This window comes from Martes martes (assembly GCF_963455335.1).
Source record: "Martes martes genome assembly, chromosome: 16".
NCBI classification, from domain to species: Eukaryota; Metazoa; Chordata; class Mammalia; order Carnivora; family Mustelidae; genus Martes; species Martes martes.
This window is the reverse complement of record NC_137904.1, coordinates 50,862,527-50,883,836: the sequence shown is the minus strand read 5'-3', so window position 1 is coordinate 50,883,836 and position 21,310 is coordinate 50,862,527. Positions and strand designations below refer to the sequence as shown.

The following is a 21,310-nucleotide window of genomic DNA, read 5'->3' as shown; positions in this document are numbered from 1 at the left end:
CCACCGAGGTGGAGATTTTAAGATGTGTCCAAAAAGAGTCTGGGGTTGTATCTCCACTGATAATCGCCCTTGTTGGACATTTCCACAGATCCATGAATGGAGCCCTCTCCTGTTGAGACAAGAGCTCATTTCCCTTTGGGAATGCCAAGAGGAGACATGGTAATACCAGGCAGTGATATCAGCAACCCTGAGACTGAACCCTGACAAGGGTGATCGCTGTGTGTGTGGAGCTGTCCCTGCAAACACAGCACCCAGCAGATACTACAGCAAAATATGGGGTGTTCTGTGGAGGCCATTTGCTCCTCATAGGAGGGGTCTAGGTGGACAGGGCTGACCTTGAAACTGAAGGTAGTAACTTCTGGGTCAGATGTATATCTGGGACACTGGGGATGAGGAGAGGAATGTGGCTGGGACGGTGGGCAGGGCTCAGGCACATTGGAGGAAAGCTACAGAGGGGCAAGGCACGCTCCTGGGCTTATGACTGGGTCTGGGTGTGTTTGCCATTAAGATATTTCAACACTGTCTCACCAGTCAGGGGACAAGACTGGTTTCTCGCTTCATCCCAGCCCAGTTCCCTTCAAATTCAAATCTTAGCATGACGCTCTCAGGGAACTGCTCTGAGTTTCTTAGTAGGCGACCTCCAGCCCACTAGAGAGTCTCCCAGCCATATTACTGATTTTGAGGATAAAAAGGAGTTTAGCTTTATTTTTGACAGTTAAATTTGAATTTCATGACTATGATGGACTCGAAAGATGCACCTGAACGTGCGTGGATCTGTTTGTACCACCTACATTAGATTCACTTCGGGGGAGGGATGTTGAAAAAGGCATATTTTCCCCAGACCCACTCCAGAAGTGGGCAATTAGAGACTCGGGTGGGACCTAGGGATCTTCATGTTAAAATCCTCCATGGTGAGACTGAGAATGTGCCTTTTTAAGTGAATTTCTGGGATTGGACGGGATAGATGACGGCCTTCTAAAACCCAAATTTGAGTGAATATGCCCCCCGCGGGATCCCTGGTTCTCGTAGCCTCAGTTTCTCTCTCCAACCCGGCCAGGTTCTGTCTCCACTTGTTTGCTAGGCTGCAGGAAGAGGAAATTAATAAGTGCAAAGAACTGAAGAAAGCATTGCAGCCCGGAGAGAAGAGAAGCTCCTACCCCTCCCATCCGGACTCTTAACAGTAACTCTGCCGCCGCCCCTCTCTAGCCCCGTGGGCGGCGGTCCCTTTAACAGACCTGGCCAATCGCGCGCCCATTTCCGCGGCCGCTCCCCGGCGCGCGGGTAGGGGCTGGATTGGCCGGGCCTGGCGCGCGGCCTGCTCCGCCCCTGCCGTCCTCTGGTTGGCGGCGGCGGCCGCGGGCGCGGGGCGGGTCCGCCGGCGGGGCGGGGCGGCCGGTGCCCGGGGGCGGGCGGGCGGCAGGACAGCGGCCGGAGCTGGAGCCCAAGCCGGATCCGCGGTGGCCGCGGAGCACGGGCGCCGGCGCAGTACAATGAAGGAGCCAGCGGAGCCGGGGTGAGCGCGACTGGGGCCGGACAGGGGGGCGGTGGAAGGGGCGCCAGCAGAGAAGGCCCGGGCTGGGGGCGGTCCAACCCCGCTGGGTCCCGGCTGCGCGAGGGGCCGGCGGCCGTTGGTGAGGCGGGGCGCGGGGATCGGGCCCCCCCAGGGCTCCGCCCCGCTGTCACGGCCCCGTGTTGATGGAGACGCCCACCCGCGACGCCCCCAGGCGAACCCCTCTTTCCTTTGGGGTCGGGTGTGGCGGTTTAGGCTTGACCCCGACCGGAGGCGCCGGCCAGCGCGTCTCCCCACCCCCCCGCCTCCCGCGCCCCGAGCCCGCGGTCCGCCAGCTCTGGGCTCGGCCCGGACCAGGGAGGGCAGTCCACACGCAACTAAGGGAAAACAGCTTGTAATTTTATGAATGGGGCCCCGGGTTCCTGCCGCCCCCCTCGCCCACGTCACGAAACGCTTTGCAAGTCAAGAACCGCGGTTACTTTTACGCGGATCTGTCAGGGGCTGACTGCGCTCGGGTTGTTTTTCCCCAACTCCTGGAGATCGCGGGTGGCCGTGGGGCGGTTTGCGTGCCTTAGACAGGAGGCGGCGGCGTGCCGAGAGCCGGGGGATCGGAAGGTTAACAAGTGACATTGGGCTGAGGCCTAACGCCAGGTGCCCTGCCCGGGAGCGCGGGTGTGACGGTGGAGGCTGTGGCTGCTGGCCGCTGGCGAGCACACCAGCGAAGCCGAGGGACGGGGAGAAGGAATGCACCGCGACTCCAGTAGCACCATGCACGCTGCCCAAATTGCATGGCCGACGCGGGAGTTGGTGCAGGGGAGTTTTCCCCTTTTGAAAACGGTTTTTTGGAAAACTTAGCCCCTCAGTGGGTTGATGGTTACTTAAACCATCGGTTGTTATGGTTACGGGGCATCAAATATAAGGGCAAAGTCTGTTCCCACCCTCGCTCTTTTTCTCCAAAGCTATGAAGTACTTTGTCACTACGTTTTACAGACGCTGCGCTGGGAGGACATACTTTTTTAGAGTTGAAGGGGAAGCGTGGGCTCCTTGAAGGCAGGGGTGGTACCATATTCCTGTTTGAAGTCCACCGTGGCAGCTCTGCCCAAGAATTGAAAGGAACCAGCCTTCTGCATGTTTTGATGAGCCCCATCAAAGGATTTAAAGGAGTCCTTTCAGGAGCCAGATGTAAGGTGGCAGAAACCAATGAGTGGCTGTTATATGGAAACCAATAAGGAAAAACCGAGGGGCAAATGATCCTTGAACTCCAGAGTAAGGGGGTATATGAGGAGTCTAGGTTTGAGGGTTTAGAACTAGGTGACACTGTGAAGCTTATCTGGTAGGAGGTATTAGAAGAGTCATTCCAAGCAGTCATTCCTGTTAGCTCTTCTTAACCCTTAAGCAATTTTGGTATTTCAGATTCTTTCAGGAATGGGTGGTTGGTCCAAACTTTCAGAAAACAAGTAAGCCTCCTAAGGTGATGGGTCTTTAGACAGACAGTTTCTTTCACATGGGGCTCTCCAGGAGTGTCAGTGAAGGCCTTCCAGTCAGCGTATGGAGGGCTCTGGGTGAACTCAGCTTGGCCTGTTCGTTTATCTGCAGGAAGAGGTGCTGTGCCTGAGAGGAAGGAGATTAACAACCTGATTCAAGTTGGAGGATGGTGGTAATGGAGACAACCGACAAGGGACCCAGGGGCTGGGACAGAGTTGGGGAGGGCAAGTGCAGGAGTTTGCTTGGGCTGAGTTTCTGGGGCCTGGAGGTTTGAAAAGAGTAGAATGTCCTCCTATGAGAGGGTTGGAGATATCACATGTACCAAACGTATTGTTTGTTCATTAGAGATGATGATTTTAGAATACTTCTGGAAAAGCAGAAGAGATTAGGCTTTCGGGTAGAATAAATGTACAGGGTGTTTTGGAGTTTTCGTCAAAAAGAAATTGTATGTAGCTGAAAAATAGTCATTTGACTAATTTTTTTTTTTTAAGATTTTATTTATTTGACAGAGATCACAAGTAGGCAGAGAAGCAGGCAGAGAGAGAAGGGGAAGCAGGCTCTCCGCCGAGCAGAGAGCCCGATGCGGGGCTTGATCCCAGGACCCTGAGATCATGACCTGAGCTGAAGGCAGAGGCTTAACCCACCTAGCCACCCAGGCGCCCCATCATTTGACTAATTTTTATTAAGTCAATAGTGTACCAGAACCTGGAAGCATTGTGGGTTATGGTGGAAAAAACCAAAAGGGGTGGAGGGTTTAGTTCTATGTGCCATATGATTTGCCTTCCCTCCAAGTCAAAAGCTCTCTTCTGAGGTTGTTCTGAAGTTCTTGAGGAAAGAAAGGGGAGAAATGCACAGAATATTACTTAATGTAAGAACAAAACAGAACAATGGGAAATTCTTCCCACTTTAGTTCACTTCTGGTATCAAACTGAAACTTCAAAGAGTGGTTTTCTGTGTCAGGTTTGATATAAGATTATCTGCATTCTCATATCTATTCACTGGTATCTTTTCATGGTGTTGGTTTCTGTTCTTTCTTTTTTCCCTTTCTCCTATCAATTTATTTATTAAAAAACTTGGAAGTTCATCAGACAAATACTGTCCCTGGCCTCTAGGTGCTTCCACTTCATTTTCTTCGCCCGACTGTCCCTCAGCATCTACTTTCTTCTCTCTGATCCTTACTCTCCCCTGAGGGTCCCCCTTGGGCATTGTTGAGGTCACAGGGAATGTTTGTTCTTGGATTCTGTCCCAAAGCAGAAGGCAGCTAGTATAGAAAAGAGAGCGTTTGTTGAACTTCAACTGTGCTCTGTACTACTATCTTTCTCTCTCTCCAGGAGATATCTCTATCAGATAGATGTAGATGTGGATATAGGTATCTTCTCCAGTCCTCGAGCAGCCCTCTAAGGGAGATAGATGGTGGGAGCTTCATTTTATGGACAAGCAAACTGAAGCTCTGAGCAGTCTCAGTAACTTGTCTAGAATGAGAAGCTGGTTAGATGGTGGAGCAAGAATGTCAGTTGAGGACCTTGTGATTCCAAAACATGCTGTTTCCATTGTACTGTGTTGCTTCTCCCAGAAGAGGCATGGCGGTTGTAGCACAGTGCCTTCTTTGGACATATGAAAGGTCAGGTTCAGAGACGTTCAGAATTGCCACAGTTACTGTGCTTATGGTGGTCCAGGAGTTAGCACCCTATGTCCTGTGTCTCTGCCTGGTACCTTTTTGGGTCATTCATGTGGCTGCCAGGAAATTTGAGTTTACTGCTGTGAAAAGGTGACCCGACCTACCAGGGCGTATCCCAGTGCTTCCATTTAGCAGCTCTGTGACTTTGGGCAAATTATTTTTTCTCTCTCTGTACGTCAGTTTCTTTATCTGTAAAATGGGACAGTATTCACATTTCAACAATGGTAAGACAAGTACAGTTTGTCTCCTTTTAATGTTTCTGAAGAAAAATATCTTATAATCTATGGGGTCTCACAGTTGTAGTTGGCAGTGATGTCCTTTTTTGGTACATAATATAATGGTACATCTTACAGTAGTGGGGTTCTAGATCAGATGAACTATAGTAGTGCATTCTTCATTTTAAAAAAATATTTATTGGGGCGCCTGGGTGGCTCAGTGAGTTAAAGCCTTTGCCTTCGGCTCGGGTCATGATCCCAGGGTCCTGGGATCGAGCCCCGCATCGGGCTCTCTGCTCAGCAGGGAGCCTGCTTGCTTCCTCCTCTCTCTATCTGCCTGCCTCTCTGCCTACTTGTGATCTCTCTCTGTCAAATAAATAAATAAAATCTTTTAAAAAAAAATTTATTGGGGCGCCTGGGTGGCTCAGTGGGTTAAAGCCTCTGCCTTCAGCTCAGGTCATGATCCCAGAGTCCTGGAATCGAGCCCCGCATCGGGCGCTCTACTCAGCAGGGAACCTGCTTCCTCCTCTCTCTCTGCCTGCCTCTCTGCCTACTTGTGATCTTTGTCTGTCAAATAAATAAATAAAATCTTTTAAAAATATATATATTTATTTATTTATTTGAGAGAGAGCGCATGTACGTGCATGAGCGGGGGGAGGGGCGGGAGAGGGAGAAACAAACTCCCTGCTGGGCAGGGGTCTGACACAGGGCTGGATCCCAGGACCCTGAGATCATGACGAAGGTAGATGCTGAACTGACTGAGCCACCCAGGCACCCCAGTAGTGCGGTCTTTATAGGTAGTTGTGGGGATTACATGAAGTCACTTCCATGCCTGGCACATAGTGGGCACCCAATGTCAGTTGATGGTACTGAATGACAGGGTTAGGGTTAACTGGTAGGTGGCTCTGGGCTGAAGCCGGAGAACACCTCCAAAGATTTGCGACTTGGAGCCTAGGCAATAATCCATGATCTGTGGGCTGGAGGAACGTTTTCCTGTTTGCCTGGAACTCTGGTGTTTAGCTGACTCTTGTCCCCATGAGGAGCATTAACTCTAGGAGCTAACGAGCCATGAGCAGACAGCTCCCTTTGTCCTGCCTGTTCATTAAGGTCTTTGTCAATTTTAAATCCCAAGTTAAAAATAAATATCATTATAAGAAGATTGGAAACCTGCATAGTCTTACATGTGAATTTTAAAGCCTCTCAAGGTTATATACAAGATTCTGTGTTTCCCCTTGCAAAACTCCTTGTGATGTTTAATTGCTTTGGGTGAGATGCTATTACACAGTAGGAGCCTAGGAGGTCATGAAGGTGCAGAACCCTTGACTAGCACTGGGTGAGGCAGAGAGAGCTCTAGAGTGAGCATCGGAAGGCCTGCTCCCAGTCCTGGGATTTATCTCGTTATTGTGTGTGTTATTGGGCCCTGGGCCCAAGGGTCTCTCTGGGCCTCGAGGCTCTCTTTTCCAAAATGCAGACTTGGGGTGCCTGGGTGGCTCAGTGGATTAAAGCCTCTGCCTTCAGCTCAAGTCATGGTCCCAGGGTCCTGGGATCGAGCCCCGCATCAGCCTCGCTGCTCTGCAGGGAGCCTGCTACCTCCTCTCTCTCTGCCTGCCTGTCTGACTACTTGTGATCTCTGTCTGTCAAATAAATAAATAAAATCTTAAAAAAAAAAAAAATGAAGACTTGATTTCTCAGTCTCCTCCGCTGACTCCCTTCAACACAGTATCAGAGATTATGTGAGTTTATGAACTAGGGATCTGAGAAGTTATTTACTTATTCTTTTAAAAGATTTTATTTACTTATTTGACAGAGAGGGACACGGTGAGAGAAGGAACACAAGCAGGGGGAGTGAGAGTGGGAGAAGCAGACTCCCCATGGAGCTGGGAGCCCGAGGCAGGGCTTGATCCGAGGACCCTGGGATCGCAACTGGAGCCAAAGGCAGATGCCTAACGACTAGGCAGATGCCTAACGACTGAGCCACCCAGGCACCCCAGAGTCTGAGAAATTAAATGGTTGAAAGGAGTTCCTTCATTCAGGACTCCTGAAGTCTCACTTGGGTGTTTGTGATCATGCTTTGTAAAGCAGAAACCAGTAGTCAGGTGATAACAATATGAGTAACTATCATTTATGGAGAATTGCTGTGTGCCAGGCACTGTCTCCTTTTCAGTTTCACATGGCCCTGTGAGTAGGAGAGACCACTGTCAATCTTATTGTAAGATGAGAGCACTGAAGTTCAGAGAAGTATGAACCTCGTCCAAGGTCACACAGCAAAGATGAGGGCTTCTGTTGCTCTCCAATGCGAGCTCTTTGGTTGCTTTCAGGTGGACCCTGCCTGGTCTTTGAATCTTCTCAAGCCACGTGCATTGGGCTCTCTGCTCAGCGGGGAGCCTGCTTCCCCCTCCTCTCTCTGCCTGCCTCTTTGCCTACTTGTGATGTCTCTCTGTTAAATAAATAAATAAAATCTTAAAAAAAAAAATCTGAGTTCTTGTTCAGGGCATCGCTGTGAATTGGGAGAATTTTGCTCAACCTTTAAAGAATAGCCCCTGTGCCGGTTGCAGGCTACCTAAGTCCTTGAAAGGCAAGATTTTCCTTTGGTGAACAGAAGCTGCAAGCTGGGTCACTGTGAGCATAAGTGGGACCGTTGAGAGCAGAATCCAAGTCCTTCTCTGTGGAGCTGGTGGGATGGGAAACGTAGGTGGCTTTGAAACAATCAGGTAACCTTTCGCTTTTGGGTTTGCCTGGAGTGTTGGTTCTAAGGGCTTTTCCCCAGGCAGTTTATTGGACCTAACAAATTGAGTGCCTCCTGGGCTTATCCTAATAGTTGAGAATGGGGGCGCCTGGGGGGCTCAGTGGATTGGGCCTCTGCTTTGGGCTCAGGTCATGATCTCAGAGTCCTGGGAATGAGTCCTGCCTTCAGCTCTCTGCTCAGCGGGGAGTCTGCTTCCCCCGCCCCCACTCCCCCCTCCCGCTGGCCTCTCTGTCTACTTGTGATCTCTGCCTGTCAGATAAATAGATAAAATCTTAAAAAAAAAAAAAAAATTGAGACTAGGACAGGCAAACAGAGCCCACTTCAGTCTTAAGCTTCTTCGGGATTTGAGATTTAAACCCACCCCTCGGATCCCTCCTGCAATAACCTTTCAGAATCACAATAGGCACTTCTGAGTTTCATTTCTCTGTTGTTTCTTACAGCTGGGGTAAGCCGGCCTGTTTTCGTATTCAGTTTTAAATTCCTTTTTGCATCTAATGCTGCCTTTTAAACAGTGTTCCTAAAAATGGTCATATTTATCATTTGGGGCTTGAAATAGAGAATTTAAAAATCTTTTCACTGAAAGGACTGACTAAACAATGATTATTACTCGTTCAATAAATATTTGAGCATCTACTGGAGCCAACCATTGTGCCTGTCCTTGGAAATCCAGTGGGGAGCAAAACAGATGTGGTCTCTGCGGGCACATAGCACATTATCTAGTCCAGACAGTAAACAAGTCAAGAGATGTATACATTGTATGTGTATATTACATTGTGATAAGTGTGAAGGCTCCTTCCTAGGAAGGGAAAGACTGAGAAGGAAGAAAGGGAGGGAGCTAGCAACTGGGAGTGTCCAGCAAAGCATTTCTAGAGGGAACAGGGTGTATGTAGAAAGTGTGGCATGGGGAGGAGAGAAGGGAGGAGGTGTTGAGGAGGTTGTGGGGAGGTGAGTCATCAGGAGAGCCCTGCAGGGTAGAGGTGAAGACCCCCAGCTCAGGAGCCAGATACTTCTTCAGGGGACTTGGGGATTTCTTAGGCTCCTGGTGCCTCAATTTCCCATCCTAAGTGGCCGTTAGGATTGAATGAGCTGATGTCTGGGGATTCTGGAGAACGGTGCGAGGCACGTACAGGAAGGACTGGAGCTAAGGGTTTGCTGATTCTCACACAATGAGCATCTTGACCTGGAGTGGATGAGCTTCTGTTCGTGGTCAGCATTTTCCATCATTCTATGTGTAAAGTAACCATGGGGCTGAAGTTGAGACGAGCTGGCTAATATGCACGTCTGCTGGGCACGTTCTGAGGTGGCTTGGTGTTGGATGCTCTGTGGTGTGCTAACCATGGAGCACCTGTGCCTGGGGAGCACTTGGCATGGAGCCTCGACCCTGTCTGCTGTGGGAGCCGTTGTTCAACCGGAAGCTTCGCTCCTCAGCTCCTTCCTGCAGCTGTCTGCTTTGGGTTTTGATATGGAGGGTAGACTTTTAGCCACCGCCCCCCCCCCCCCATAAAAGGAGGCAGAGGCCAGTGGCCTCATTAGCAGGCGATCAAAGGTGACAACTCAGAGTTGCTAAGTGGTACCCACCTGAACTCCATGCTCGATGAGATTTGGCATAGTGCTTTCTCGGGGAAACGGCCACACCTCGGGATCATACAGGAGGAAAACTTCATGAAACGAGTCACTGGCTTTGGTTCTTTGGCCTGCTTTGGGATGTTCAGTAAAATAGAAACCCAGCCATATCAGAGTTTTTTAGTATCCTACAGAATATTTTGTTAGAACTGATCAAATTTGTATATAATTGCACTAGTTCTTTTTTTTTTTAATTTATTCTGGAAACATTTTTTAAATTCACAAAAGTAGAGAATAATATAATGAGGCCTGTGTATCTATCATTGTTTCAATAATTATCGACATTTTGCTAATCTTGTTCCAAGATAGTTTCCATTTGAAGCATTTTTGGTGGATTTCTGTCACAGTATAAATGTATCTTTGTAATATAAAATTATATGGTAGATATGGTTCTAGAGAAAAAAAAAATTACCACATGCTGCCTAATTACAGGACTGGTGTTAGTAGTTGAAATTCAGAATCCTAAATGAACATTTCTTGCAAGTCTGCATAGTCTTGTTTATGAAAATTAGGCATCCCTGACCTGGCTGCATAGGGAAGGTTATAACCTTGGGGCCTCAGGTTGGAGCCCTATTCTTCCGATGACATACTCAGTGAGATTGATGCCTCCTGAGGCTGGAACAGGAAGCCCACCCAGACTAGAGGGCCACCCTTAAAAGTTGTCAGGAGAATGCATTTCAAGTCTGGGACAAAGGCACGGAACATGCTTCTTCTGTGAGATGGGTCTGAACCCATTGGACAGCTCCAGGGATGGATTCCCGACTCTTTCCCCCCTTATTTCCCGTTCTGGATTATTCTACTCTAAAAACTGTTTGACTCCTTCTATGAACCCAAGTTTTGAAGAGCGTATCTCAAGTTTCTCCTTGTTTTCTACCACGCTTGCATTCATTCATTCATCACCCAACAAACATTAAAGGAGGTTGCGCAATGGGTCAGATGGTGTGCTAGGTACTGTGTATACAGCGGTGAGCAAAACTCACAAGGTCCTTGCCCTCCTGGAGGAAGGAGAAAAGCAGAGGTCTGCTAAAAAATATGTCCTAAACAATAGTGAGAAGTGCTACAAAGGAAAGTGCAAATGGGAATGAGGTGAGTGGGTAGTGCTGTTGTTTCCTGAAGAGGGAGCAAGGTGGTTCAGTTCCTGAAAGGCCTCCATCCCTTCCTCGTGGGAGCAGGAAGGTGCCTGGAATATAATAAACCAGGAGGAGAGCGGCATGGGCCCAGCTGAGGCAGAAGGCAGGAGGGGCTGGACCATATAGCACTTTTCAGAACATGGATCCTAGTCCATGAGCCACAAGAAGCTGTCATAGGGTTTTGAGCAAGGATATGGTACGCTCATGTTAGGATTTTTTGTTTAAATTTTTTAAAAGATTTTATTTATTTATTTGACAGCACAAGTAGGCAGAGCAGCAGGCAGAGGGAGAGGGAGAAGCAGGCTCTCCACTGATCAGGGAGCCTGCTGTGGGGCTCGATCCCAGGACCCTGGGATCATGACCTGAGCCCAAGGCAGCTGCTTAACCGACTGAGCCACCCAGGCGCCCCAGGATTTTTTTAAATTTTTAAATTTTGTTTTTAAGTAAGCTCTGCTCCCAATGTAGGGCTTGAATGCAAGACCCACCCTGAGATCAGGAGTCGCATGCGCTGCTGATCGAGCCAGCCAGCGGGCCCCCATATTAGGAATTTTTAAAACCTCTTCCACTGCAGTTGGGTGAATAAATGGAAGTCACCGTGGGGAGAGCCAGGAGGGGGCTGCTTCTGTCTTCCAAGCAAAAAGGTGGTCGTTTGGACCAGAGTGGTGGCAGCGAAATTGGAGAGAGAGAGGAGAGGTTTAAAGATAAAAATCACAGCACTTGGTAAAGGACTAGGTGAGGGCCAGCTTGCATTCGCAGTGAAAAGAAATGTAAATTACTTCTGGCAGAAAACATTGGCTCTGCATACTCTGCAACTCACTGGTATTACACTTCCCTTGGCACCTATTTGTCAGAATTTCTAGATAAATTTAAAGCTGTTCTCCTTATTTGCTCTTAAATCTATTCTTGAAAACTGTCATCCATTTTTGAAACACACTCATCGAGCATCTACTATGTGCTGGGGAGAAATAGGTGAGCAAGACAGCCCAGGCCCTCAGCCCATCTCCTCCGCACCTCTCCATCCTCCGGGCTGGGGTTGCCTTACCTCCTGAAGCCTCCACGTGGGCCAAGTTGCCAGGGTTCCTGTCCCAGCCTCAGGAGGCATCACTCTCGCTGAGTATGTCATCGGTAGCATGGGGCTCCAAACTGAGGCCTCAAGGTTAGAGTCTTCCATATGCAGCCCACAGTCAGGGACATAGTAGTCTTCCTCTCTATCTAGAAGGTGGGGATTGTGCCCTGTTCCTATTTGTAGCTCCTCCCTGTCACACTCCCTGCTCCCTCCCCAACTCCCATCAGCAAACCAGAGTGCTCTACCCTTGGGTATTCAGCAGGTGTTTGTGAATAGCCCCTGTACTACTCAAAAATAATGCTAGATGGGCCCTAAAGAGGGCGCTAGACAGCAGTAGGGGTGGAAGGATCTCCTGATGTTGGGAGATTGACCATTGGAGAGAAAAGAGGCAACTGTGTTTAGACCTGGCCCTGCAGATGGGGAGATTTGCCCTCCCACTGAGGCCAACTTCTAGATGAGGGGAGGAGTCCGCCTCCTCAGATCACCTGTCACTTGGGAGGGAGTCATAGGAAACACCTGGATCTTCACCGGAACTTTGAAGTTCTAAACAGGAAGAGGGCTTGAGGCAGAGATGGCAGTTAAATTTCCTCTACAGCTTTTGCGATTGTGATTCTGAGAGAGAAAACTGATGTGGGACGTTATTACCTGGTTTCCTAGGTAACTTTCCTTTCCTTTGTTTTGTTTGGGAAGAATGGATTGGGTCCCCAGACCAGGTCCTCTGATAACCAGAGTGGAGGTATTTATTGAGGACAAGAGTGATGTGTTTTCTGGGAGACTTGCAAGTCTGAATATTAAGGGGATAGAAAAGTATATACATGTTAAAAAAAAAAAAAGCATACAGGAAATTTGCAGAACCAGATAACATAGAGACCTCTGTGACTCAGCGGCAGTGTGGGCACCAAAGTGGTGCCCAGAAACTCTCCAGTGGAAATTAGCACCGGAGCTGCTTGAGAACAGCGTGGAGGGAAGGGGTCAGGTATCTGTCAACTCGTGTCTGAGGGGGAGCAGCCAATGCCTCCAGGCACTGGAGGAAACCTTAACATCACAGCCAGGTAAATAAGTGATCCGCTTATTGGGATTGGATTGGCATAGACTGAAATAGAGCAAAGGAGTATGGGCACACGTGGCCCCAGAGAAGACCCTAGGAGAGACTCCTCTGTGTGCCTTGACTGCAGAAGGCTGGCAGCAAGCCTTCCAGTCATGATGGCACGACCAGGTATGTAATTGTAGGATGGCCTGCCAGACTGAGGTGGCAATGATTTTGTTCCACAGGCAGATCTTAAAAGAGGCCCCCAGCAGATGTAGTAGACCGTGAAGATGTTTGTAGGTGAGTGTTAATAGAAGTGGACCACAGGGTAAATTTTAATGCCACCTTGCTGATATTTTACCTCTGAGAGCAGGGAGAAGGATGTGTGTGTGTGTGTGTGTGTGTGTTGGGTGGGCGCTGTTTGGACCTAATGAAGACAAATAAGGAAAAGCCGGTTGACGGCATGGACAGGGTAAAGCCATCCAGAGGGCGAGGGAGCCGGGAGATAAGCCCAGAGCTGGGGTTTAGGCAGGCTGGCTCCACAGCCCCTGCTCTTGGAGCATCTCCTGCCTCTTTCTATTTCTTTTGATAAAAACGATGGAACCGCTCCTCCCATTAGCTGTACAGGAGCCATCTTGGTGTTCTCAAATATAGATGCCCTTTGGAAATGACCTCTAGAGTATCAGGCCATGGCAATGACTAATTTGATGTGGCTCCTCCTCGGGCTGCCATCTGCCTCAACTCCCCCCCCCCCCGCCCCCACCCCGGCCTGGAAGAATTCGGAGTAGAAACTGCAGTACCCGTCCTAGAAGTCTGAAGGGAGTTGTCCTCAGGGCAAGTTGAGCTGCTTGCCCTGGCGAAGTTCAGAGGCAAGATTGAAGTGGAAAATAAGTCAGAGTAGTAGGAAACCCATGGGAAAGGAGTTGCTTTTGTTTTAATATCCCAGGGTAGACTAATGTCTGTGGGGATATGGTGAGTAGTATTCGATCCTGATGGGGAAGGTTAATAGTAAATCAGGAACATTAATTTTTTTTAAGGCTAAAACTCCCAACAGAAATGACTATTGATCATACTCTGAGCCAGAGGCTGAACTTCTTTGGTCAGCCTAGCTTTTGTTTTAAGGTCTGACTGCGATCAAGAGGGCTGTTGGCAGAGGCTTAACAGCCTGAAGCGAATTTTATCTCATGAGGTCTGATTTGTGGTACGAGAAAGTCTTGTGGAAGGGAAAAACTATCTTGAGTTTCTGAATTAGGTGACAGAGTTGCTTTGGCAGCTCACGTAGCCAGGGCAGGGCCCAGAATTTTCTGGGGCAGGTGATCAAGAGCTCCTTCCAACTGTATGAATTTATAATGCCAGAGTGTTTATCTCAAAAAATAGAATTTTAAACATGTTTAAAATACATGACCCATGGCTTAGACGGCTTCCAGCAATTGCAGGATTAGCGATCTCGAAGTCCTAGCTGTACTGTGGCCTGAGAATTTGAGCATTTTGTGTGATTTGGCAGAGTTGACCCCGTAGCTGCAGTTTCCCCGCCCGGAAACATCCTGTTGCTCCTTCTGGACTCTGGCACGGCACCGCAGCGGGGGCCGGTGGTCCCTCGCCCAACACGGCACGGAGCAGGTGGGCACTATTGGTTGGTTAAGTGTTCAGTACTTCATAGCAAGCTAAGGGGAAAAGTGTGATTTTTTTTTTTTTTGCCATGTTTTTCTATTTTTGGAGTTCATACAGGTGCCCCCATGGGTGCGTAAAGGGCAAGTGAGGTTTTTGCCACCGTCAGGCGGGGTGGTTCCCTGGGTCAGCCCTGTCAGTTTGTATTTCTGCCCGTTGTAGAGTACAAATCCGGATCTGTCACTGGTGTGATGCTATTGCTTAGGGAGGGAGTGACCCTGCGAGACAAGCAGGGAGCCCTGAAACTAGCTTTGGAAGCTTTCATCGAGCCAGCTTGAAGATTTCGTGGTGATTTGGGGCTGGAGAAAGGACTCATCAAACGGGTTGTCCCCACATTGAGTTAACCTGGGCTGGGCATCCGGTGACGCTTGAGCATTCAGCAGATGACGCCGCTCCCAAAGCAGTGGCTGTACTTGGGGGACTGTCACAGGGCAGGTCCCCACTCTCCCGGCCAGTGAAAGACAGTCTTCTGTGAGCCTCTTAAATGAGAGTCTCATTTAAGTGTTCACCCACTTTGTCATTCTTTTTAAGGAAGGTCTCGAAGAATCTTAAAGCAAGTATTTGCATAGCATGAAACATGATACATTCTTAATTAAAAAATGGCTAATTCGATTTTTTTTCTTCCTGATTAATAGCTTAAAAGTCAGTGTGCCAGTTTTTCTTTCTTTTTTAACTGAGGCAAGCACTTAAGTATGTTTTAGAATATTTGCTTTTCAACTTTTGGTTGTTTGTAGAGTGTCTAGAAATTTTTTCTGTTTTCCCATGAAGGTCTTGGCCACAGGAGTAAAAAAAAACAAAAAACCCATGAAGCTTTTGTTGTTTTCTTGGGGCAGGACTTCACCTTGCCCTCTCTCTTGTCCTGCCCAGACTTCTAAAAGCCTGCACACCCCACTACCCAAAGGGTGTACATCAAACCTCTATACATCTTCCTCAGAATAATGTAACGAGTTCTTGAAATGAGGGTTGTTTTTTTTTTTAAAGATTTTATTTATTTATGTGGCAGAGAGATAGAGAGACATCGAGAGAGGGAATACAATCCAGAGAGTCGGAGAGGGAGAAGCAGGCTTCCCGCCGAGCAGGGAGCCCATTAAATCGGGGTTTTTAACCTTGGGGAGGGGAAGGGAGAAGTCTGTACCTGCTTGCAAATCGAATGTGAAATCTTGCGGGTGTTTATGGATTTGTGTTTGGTGGTGGTAGGGTCTTACGTTCGTCAGGCTTTCACACAGCCCTCGAAGGAGTTGAAGTCTCTTTACCTCTCACCTAGAAAGCTCTAAAGCCAGCTTTTGAGAAAGGAAGGACCGATTAACAGTAGGGAAAGAACCTAGATCACAGACTGCAGGTTCCTGACTGGTGGGAGCCCATGCACGCTAGCCTGGCTTCTCATAGTCATACCTGGCTACCTCTGGGTCCCCGAGGGCCTCTTTCCTCCCTACTAGCCCCTCTCCCCTCTTCAAATCTGTAAGGTATCCTTACAGAGCACTGGATGAACTTGTCCTACAAGCCCGGTGCCATGCGCTAGGATATTTTGTCCTTGGTTTCTTTAGTCACTTGCTTTTGGTCAATGCCCTAACTGCCTCCTAATTTCTCCTAGGCCTCTCTTCTCATTTTTCTTGGGTTTCTCTCTTATACCACCTTCTCTTCCTCCCCTTCCCCCCCCCCCGCCTTTTTTTTCCTTAATGTGTTCTAAGTTAATCTGTTCCCTGCCATTGGCTTTTCTGTTCGGTCTGGTAATTCTTGTCTGCAGCCAGAAAGGGGGCCCTGAGCTAGACAGAGAATCAGGAGGCCTCGCAGCCCTGTGGTTCTGGACGGTGGATCCTGCCCCTCCCTGGGATGTCTTGGGGGTCTCCGCTTACTACCCGCTTCCATCCCGAAAGTCCAGCCATCTGCTCTGGTGGCCTCCACCCAGCCAGGAACACACACGTGCCTTTGCTGTCACAGGCTCCTGCCTTTCCTTGTGGACCTTATATGTATCCTATGATGGTGAGCTCAGTTCATGAAAGTATGATTCTGGTCTATAATCCTTATTCCAGTGCTGCCAGAGGCAGAAACAACAGAAGTTATTGCTTCCAGAAAGACTGTTCTTCCGGGGACAGGCCAATATATAAGAGAGCATTGGTGACAGATGTGCGTCATTGCAACAGCAGAAATTTAAATTACAGTGAAAGATGATCATTTTCTACCTTTGGTAGTTTAAGCTTCTTTCCCTCTCCGAATTTCTCCCGGTGCTCTGGGGAGCTAGGGCTCTGGCCCTGAAAGGGTTTGGGCAGAAGGTCTCCTTCTTTTCCTGCTTTTGAGGACTCGTTAGCTCCTTGGCAGCACTCACCTTCACACGGAGGTGGGCGTGCGGTCCAGGAGGCTCTGCTTAGGAAACCGGATCACTTCATAGATAGAGCCATCTCATGAGCTAGTAATGCAAGCTGTTGGTAATTACACAAAACCTACCGTGAAATTCATCTAAAATTAATGAAGACTCAGCACTGTGGATGTTAAATACAGAGGAAGTTACGGCAGTAGCCCTCAGTTATCTGAGTAGGTTATTTCTTGCTGGTCTTTATGCCTTTAGCTGGCTTCCCTTTGCACCCCATTGTGCCTGTGGGCTCCCGTCCCACTCCACTCTGCTCGGTTCATGTTCCTCCCACGCAGACCCATTTTAATGGGAAGCTACCAAAAAATGCCATTTATTCCCAAATCAATTGCTTGGGATTATCCATTCTGCTTTTCTCTTCTGTGAACACAGAGAAGTGAAAGGTCCGATGTACTTAAAAGAAAACAGTATGGAGCGCCTGGGTGGCTCAGTGGGTTAAAGCCTCTGCCTTAGGCTCAGGTCGTGTTCCCAGGGTCCTGGGATCAAGCCCCAGATCAGGCTCTCTGCTTGGCAGGGAGCCTGCTTCCTCCTCTCTCTCTCTCTGTCTGCCTCTCTGCCTACTTGTGATCTCTGTCAAATAAATAAATAAAATCTTAAAAAAGAAAACAGTAAAAATGTATGGAGAACAAACATGTGTGAGTGAAAACCAGCTAGATAAATAGAACATGTCTGCTTTTCCTGACATTGATTTTTTTCTTTTAAAGGAGCATTGTTGGGGCGCCTGGGTGGCTCAGTGGGTTAAGCCTCTGCCTTCGGCTCAGGTCATGATCCCACGGTCCTGGGATCAAGCCCCGAATCAGGCTCTCTGCTCGGCGGAGATTTTCAATTTTTAAATAAATTTTAAAAATCTTTAAAAAAAATAAAAATAAAGGAGCATTGTTCAATACTTCATTTGGTGTGTATGTCAACATTTAAAGATCTCAAGATGCATACTTACATAGACTGAGATAAATGGTTAGGATATTTTGAGGCTAAAATTTATATTGCTTTGGTGATATGCTTTATAGGTATTTCATGCCTTGATTTAATAGGAAGGCTCTCTGGTCTATATGTGCTTTTTTTTTTCTTTTTTTAAAGATTTTTATTTATTATTTGACAGAGAGAGATCGCAAGTAGGCAGAGAGGCAGGCAGAGAGAGAAGGGGAAGCAGGCTCCCCGCTGAGCAGAGAGCCTGATGCAGGGGCTTGATCCCAGGACCCTGGGATCATGACCTGAGCTGAAGGCAGAGGCTTAACCCACTGAGCCACCCAGGTGCCCCTATATGTGCTTTTATGTGACTTGAAAATCAACTAACTATTCTATTTGAACAGATTTCAGTTAGGACAATGGTTTTCAGACATCTCACAATGGTGCCATTCTCAGACTCTTATGACAGAATTGTCAAATTATAGCAAATAGTGTCAGTAATAATTTTGCAATTTTCTCAGCAGATTGTAATTTCTTCTTCTGTACATCTAGTTGTTCTGGAAATAATAGTGTGAAGGTACCTTTTTCCAAAACTGATTATTTTCCAAATACAGTGGTACCTTTTGGTTTAGAAGAAACAATAGAGGAAGATTGTGGTCCAGGAGACAAGCAGAGAACAGGGTTTTTTTTTTAGCCTTTCTTTTATTACACCTTTGGCCACATTTTTGAAGAGAGACCAAGAATTGCCATATGTGTGAAAGAATATTGGCAACTGGATAGACTCGAGATGAAAGTGAGATTTTCAGAGTAACAAGGTCCAGTTTCTTACGTCGCTTGTAGAAACAAAGGATATGTGATCACGGTAGGTCTAGCAGCTGGGGTTGGTGGAAGGGGAGAATTCGTGAAATCTGAAGGATATTTAAGTTGGTATGATATATAATTTCCAAGTTAGAAAAACCTCATCAAGAACAGTGGTTTGTTAAGACCAAAATAGAAAATCAATTTTTAAAAAATGGGAGGAGGAATGTGCACGTATACATCTTACAGGATGTTGAAAATAAGATAACCTGGGACACAGTCCAGTGAAGGAGCCAGAGCGCAGTGGGAATAGTGCTTTAAGGATTACATTTGATGTAGAAGCACTCAGTCAAAGAAGAAACTTGCCCAGGAGGAAAGTTTCTGTGGAGATGTGCCCTGCATTTTGAGTGATGTACTAGAGCATTGCAGACTCAACATTAATTTTGATCTTTCTTACGAAGCTGGATAAAATAATATTGTTTCTGAGGAAAAAATAGTCATTTTCATGAGGTGTCAGAGCCCTGGGGTGGAAAATGCCAACAGTGAAGAATCCCAAACAAATTCCAGAATCAACATCCTCAGTGCAGACCTCACACTGACATGCCATCTTGATTTACCCTGCTGGGAGGTCCAGCGAGCTCTTGTTGGGCACTCCAGAAATGCACGAGATCCATACCCAGCAACCAAGTATGGGAGCCAGTACTCTACTCTGGCTTCCTAGTATTTTTCCTGGGAAAAACTGTTTGATCTCAAACAGTTCAAACCAGAGCTGGCTCTGAGAAACTTTGGTTTTGGCTGCCTGGGTGGCTCACGTGCTTAAGCATCTGCCTTTGGCTCAGGTCATGATCTCTAGGTCCTGGGATCGAACCCCACATCGGGCTCCTGGCTCAGCGGGGAGTCTGCTTCTCGCTCTCTCCCTCTGCCTCCTCCCTGCTCACTTGCTCTCTCTGTATCAAATGAATAAATTTTAAAAATCTTAAAAAAAAAACAAAAAAACTTTGGTTTCCCAAAATAACAGATGAAGTTCTGCTACTCCCTCGAAAGAGCAGCGTTTTAACTTTTGGAACGTGCACCCCTTTGCGCCTCTAAAAGCTACGCACCGTCTCCCTAGGAAACCACACACGTACGCTCAGACCAGATTTGGCCCATAGGATGTTAAGAACCCTTGATGTAAAATAGTAAGATGGAAAGTTTGGAAGAGAATGTTAGGAAGGAGTATGCTGCTCGTGCTGATGCCGTTTTTCTCTGGAGGGTCGAGGTGCTTGCTGGGGAGTGTGCATTGTGGGTTGTTGGACGGTAAGATTTAGCAGGGCTGGAATACGCAGCCAGGCCTTTTTTTTTTTTTTTCTCCCAAGATTTTATTTATTTGACAGACAGAGATCACAAGTAGTCAGAGAGACAGGCAGAGAGAGAGGAGGAAGCAGGCTGGCTCCCCGTGGAGCAGAGAGCCAGATGCGGGGCTCAATCCCAGGACCCTGGGATCATGACCTGAGCTGAAGGCAGAGGCTTTAACCCACTGAGCCACGCAGGTGCCCCAGCTAGGCCTATTTTGAGAGAGTTGTACAGTCTGAGAGTAGTGCTTCCAGAAGGTGCAACTCCCTGCTCCCCTCGAGAGCTGGGCCCAGCATTTGCTGTCAGAGGCTTTTTGGAGAAGGTCTTTGTAAGTGCGTTATTGATTATGCATGTGTGACAAAGCAGGACCAACTCTGCATTTATTTCCCTCGTTGCTCATATCCTTTTCCCCTTAAAAAGACTGATACAGACTTTGACCAAGTGGGTTTTAAGAGCCGAAAATTAATTTGTTGGATAAATTGCTTGTTATGTAAGTTAAAAAGGAGGCATTGCATACTTACTTATGCACAACAGGATTTCAGAATTCTCCCATTTGAGAATATATATTCTGTAAGAACTGCATGTATTGGATTTGTGTCCTGCTTTCAGATCCTCTGCTCCACTTTCCAGTGGGCCTGGCGTGTGAGACAAGCTGGGAGTAGGGTGGTTCTGGTCCAAAGGCAGGCCCAGGAGCCACAGGTGGACACCTTGGAGTTCTGTTGATGGCAACAGCTCTGCAATTTCCACTTCTGAACCCCTGGTAGATGGTGACTTGCCGAGGAGCTTTTATTTATGCCATCGAGATCTATAGGGCGCCTGGGTGGCTCAGTTGGTTAAGCGTCTGACTTCGGCTCAGGTCATGATCTCTGGGTCCTGGGGTCGAGCATCTTGTTGGGCTCCCCGTGCAGCAGGGAGTCTGCTTGTCCCTCTCCCTCCTCTCTATGCCTCCCCTGCTCCTGCATGCATGTGCACGTGTACTATCTTTCATATAAAAAATTTTTTTAAAACCTTAAAAAAATGATCTGAGAAGTCACTACCACCCAGAGGTATATGCCCTTCTCCTGAAGGATCCTTTCCTTTGACAGCAGCTGGCTTGGAATTTCAATTTCCTAGAAGAAATGCATTTTCCCAGCAGAAACAACATTATGTATATACACAGTGGTTCTGTAGAAAAGAGTGGTACCATGCTCACAGCCTGCATTAGGAAAGGCTTGTGTTGCTGCAGAGGATACCAGTAGAGGTGATCTGGGTGTGAAGTTAGATCTCACTTTCTCCTAACAGGTGTTATAATATGTTACATTCTGGAGCTAAAACTTGGTGCCCAGTTGCTAAAAATATACTAGACTATAAATGATATATTCATTTTCTATACCATATGGAATTTCCTGAAAAGGACGTAAACAGGTTACATAGGTATTAAGTGCGGTGTTCTTTCATTCATTGAACCAATAAATATTTAAGTGCCTACTCTGTAGTGCATATATTCTGCGGGCTGAAAGGTAACAAGTAAGTAGCCGTGTAACACGATGTCAGGTAGTATTACTGTTCTTAAAAATAAAATAAGGGGCTGGGGAGGCCGTGTTTTTAGAATAAAGTGGTCAGGAAAGTCTTTCTGAGGAGACCTTAGAGCTGAGTCCTGCCATTGTTTTTACTACAACAAATTTTGGGGAGTAACAGTTGTCTTGGGGGCCATGGAATTCAGTGAGGCTTCTTTGCAGAGATTTTGACCAACTAATTTGTAGGATATTTTGAGGCGTTGGG

General features: G+C 47.6%; 1 protein-coding gene across 1 annotated transcript in view; it reads left to right on the top strand.

Annotated features, from left to right (window-relative positions):
• The first annotated feature begins 1,380 nt into the window (after positions 1–1,380).
• TEX2 (testis expressed 2) overlaps positions 1,381–21,310 on the top strand; it is a 102,748-nt gene continuing 82,818 nt past the window's right edge. The window contains exon 1 of the mRNA XM_080825465.1: positions 1,381–1,513. The gene's annotated coding sequence lies outside the window, so the exon portion shown is untranslated. The remainder of the gene's footprint in view (positions 1,514–21,310) is intronic.